Raw genomic sequence first — 4300 nt, forward strand, 5'->3', positions numbered from 1 at the left:
ATGCCTCATAAACTAAATCAAATACCCTAAGAATAAGTTGGGTTAATAGGGTGAACAAAACCCTAAGTGATACAACAATAATTAAAAAACACTATAATAAGAAATATTAACATATCAAACTGTAGCTTATTTGCTCTTTTATTTTATGTTTCAATTTAACAGTATTCAATAAGTACATAATGTACAAAACCTGTCTATTATAAGACTGCATGGAATATAAAGGATCAGGGAAACCTGCTTCTCAGTAAATCACAGTTCGGTGCAGTCCTGTGTAATAAAGCAAACCTGTTTGTTAGTTACCTCAAAGCTGCTCGTTCCTTAGACACAGAGCACTAAATATGTAGAATACAAAGATCATTGACAAATTTTTCAACAAGATTCTTTGAAGCAGGATAAAAACTAGTGGTTGTGAGGGAACATTCTGATAACAGGATTGGACATTTTAAAAATCTTTTATTTTGGGGGGTTTTCTGACAAAAAATATTGTTATCATGTTTGAAGTGAGTGATTATGAAAATGGAATCTCTTCATTGTTGACACAGACATTATAGTCCAAGAAGAACAGCATCTGCAGCAAAGAAGTTTCTCACAAGTACTTAAGGATAAATAATGAAGGAAATTAAGTTAGTTTGTTAACAAATATATGAGATTGATGTAAAAACTGGGCTTATGTCCTAACTTTCAAGGTGGAACTGTGCAGCCCTGTATTCTATGTCCTCACTTCTAGGTATATATAAGAGACTGTATTAACAATATGCTCATTTTCATATCTTTCCATCTGAGTTATACGAGTAAAGTTAAAAAATTAAATCTCAACCTCTATTCTTTGGGGTCTCACTCAAAACAACAATAGGTCCTGTAGTAACTATAACTGGCAGAGTCATGGAATCTGTAGGCATCATGTACAACCCCGAGTCAAAGATAACTTCAAGATGTTTTCCTAGCATTCTCTAGTTACCTTATTCACACGTGAGAGACAGGAACACTCTACATTGCCAGAGGGAAAAAAATTACTAATTGTTTTTCTTAACTCTTGAAAGCACTGGGCTGTAGCCATGGAAGAGAAGAGCTAAATCAAAGTTGTATCCTCACATACCAGACATAATAATTCAAGGCTCCAACATTATTGTTGGAGATGTTGTTCAGTATAGAAAGTAACTGGCTCTTGTTCCATAAAATTTGGGATCTACTCCCAGTACTAACATGATGACTTGCAAGTTTTTGTAACTTCAGTTTCAGATTATCCAATGCCTATTTCAGAGTTTTGCAGGCAACAGTATGCATGTCCAATACAGACATACATTTGGGAAAAAAATAGTTCACAAAAAATAAAAATATTAAAATTTATTTAAATGTGCCTAAGACTTGTATGAATTACCCCATTCTGAATACTTCTGGTGAACGACCAAGAGTGATTTGAAAAAAAAATTGCAGCCAACAAAGTAACTTGAGATGTAAAAATCCCAATGCAGAACTTTTATTCTGTTGTAACTATTACAAAGCTCATTTTTAATATATGAAAAACCAAGTTAGCATGTCTCCTTCAGAAATTACAAATCCTGTTGAAATGACTCTCTAATGAGAATGACATGGACGGTATTAACCAACAACGCATTCAAAACCTGATGGTAAATGTGGTCAAAGAACTTGAAGAGCACAAAGGTAACAAAAATTAAATGAGGAAGTCAATCCATGACATGAAAATTGGTTTGAATTTTTCATGAAAACCCACACTGAAACAATGTTGGAAAGGAAAACCCAGTAGGCAAATACAAACTTTGGTGTAAGGCCACACTAACAGAACTATGTTGAAGACATAGATTTGAAAATAGGAGACCTTTGGGCTTAGGTTTTCCCAAACATTTCTTAGGGGTCCTAAATGTCTCTACATCCATACCATCCCCCTGACCTTAGTTAGGAGAGAAATCTGGATACTAGGGAAAGAGAATGTCAACATCTTTAGCTACTTCCTGCTGGTTGGGTTTTTTGGGGCAATACCAATGGCAGTCACCTAGATTCCAGCAGTCCAGTTGAAAAGAAAATGGCAGCAGCAACCTCAAAGTGTTATCTGGCCTGTTTCTCTCTTGGAGAGTCTAGAAGTGAAGCTTTGCAAGGGAAGAAAGTGTAGCAAAGCAAAGTGAAGTGATGCGATGCAAAGAGAAGCGATACAATATGTCCTTTTTTTTTCTCCTGTGGGTGTTTATACTTTCTCAGAATCCACAACAGGATGTTTTCCAACTGGCCAAAACCACAGACTTTGCACTAGATAGTTTGCAGTGGCCAAAGATCAGGAGCCCACTCATGAGTCTGTTTTCAGTAGTGGATAAAGCACTCCGTAATCCCACATTTGGAACCAAAAGGAAAAACATATTTAGATAACACAACTGAGTTTTTTTTAACTTTTTTTAAAATTTTTATTGATTACAGTTCATTCACTTTGTATTCTCCCTGTAGCTCCCTCCCACCTACCCTCCTTCCCTCTTCTCACCCATGTCCCTCCCCAAGTCCACTGATAGGGGAGATCCTCTTCTCCTTCCTTATTATTCTAGTCTATCAGGTCTCTTCAGGAGTGGCTGCATTGTCTTACTCTGTGGCCTTGATACAAAGAAAGACACACATGGTATATACTCACTCATATAGACCTATAAGATATGATTAACAGAATGAAATATATACACCTAAAGAAGATAAGGAGGATAAACAAGAAGGAGGACCCTGGGTAAGATGATCAATCCTCACTTAAAAAGACAAATGGGATGTGTATTAGATGTAAGAGAAAACAAGTAACAGGACAGGAGCCTACCACAGAGGGCCTCTGAAAGACACTACCTAGCAGAGTATCAAAGCAGATACTAAGACTCATAAGCAAACCTTTGGCAGAGTGCAGGGAATCATATGAAAGAAGGGGGAGTTAGTATGACCTGGAAAGAATAGGAATTCCACAAGGACCAAATCTATTTGGGCACACAGGTCTTTTCTGAGACTGACACTACACCACGGTCCATGTATGGATATAACCTAGAACCTCTGCTCGGATGTAGCCTGTGGTAGCTCAGTAACCAATTGATTTCCCATAGTAAGGGGAACAGGGACTGTTTCTGACAGGGACTCAATGGCAGGCTCTTTGACCTCCCCACCCCGCAAGGGAGGAGAAGTCCTCCTAGGCTACAGAGGAAGACTTTGCAGCCAGTCCTGAAGTTTCCCAATAAAACAGGGTCAGATAAAAGGGGAGGAGGTCCTTCCCAATCAGTGGACTTGGAAAGGAGCAAGGAGGAGATGAGTGATGGGAGGGAATGAGGGAGTGGGATACAGTTGGGATACAAAGTTAATAAAATTTAACTAATAATAAAAAATAAAATAAAAAATACAGTACAATTAGCTCTTTCTACAACTGTTCTGTAGGACTGTATGGTATACCAGTAATGTGCTTTAGATTATAATACACAAAAGTTTTTCATCTTACTGGACACATATGCGGATACACTATCAGCCTTAATTTGTGCAGGTATTCCCATAATTGCCATTATTTCCAATAACTGTTCAATTACACAATCAGCCTTTTCAGAACTTAAAGGCGTTGCCTATGGAAACCCTGAGTGTGTATCAATGGTATGATGTACATGCCGTGTTTTCTAATTCTACAAAATGAAACACATCCATCTGCCGGATTTCATTTCTTTGGTACCTCCAGGGTTACTTCCAAAGGTAATGGAGTTTGGTTATAGAGAAAACACATGGGGCATTTTTTATCACTTGGCAACAAGTGACAGAATTTTTTCTTTAATCCTTCACTGTTAACATGATATTTTTCATGAAAATTTCAGGCTTCTAACACACTTCCTATTAGTAATTGGTCAATTTTCTCATTTTCTTGTGCCAATTGACCTGACAAGAATTTATGAGACCAAATATAAGTAATATCAACTGGACAGTTGCTACCTCTGATGGCTTGTAGCAATTTCATAAATAACAAAGTCAATTCTGAGTCATCAGGAATAAATTTCACAGTTTCTATATGCAAAACAATTCTTTCTACATATTGTGAGGCAGTAATTACATTAAGAGATTCAGGAAAATCTAACAATACCATAAGGATTGGCTAGAATTCTGTTTTTTGAACTGAGGTATATGGGCTTTGGATCACCTTACTTAATTTGTCTGACTTGCATCCTGTCATTGCCATCTTGTTTGCATCGTTATAGAATGTGCCTCAGAATGGGTGTTGCTTTCACAATCTGTGGAAGAATCCAATTAGTTCTTTTTATAAACTGTAGATGTTTGCTTTTAGGATATTTGTTAT

Source organism: Psammomys obesus, unplaced genomic scaffold, assembly GCF_907164565.1.
Source record: "Psammomys obesus unplaced genomic scaffold, mPsaObe1.curated_primary_1811, whole genome shotgun sequence".
Taxonomy (NCBI): domain Eukaryota; kingdom Metazoa; phylum Chordata; class Mammalia; order Rodentia; family Muridae; genus Psammomys; species Psammomys obesus.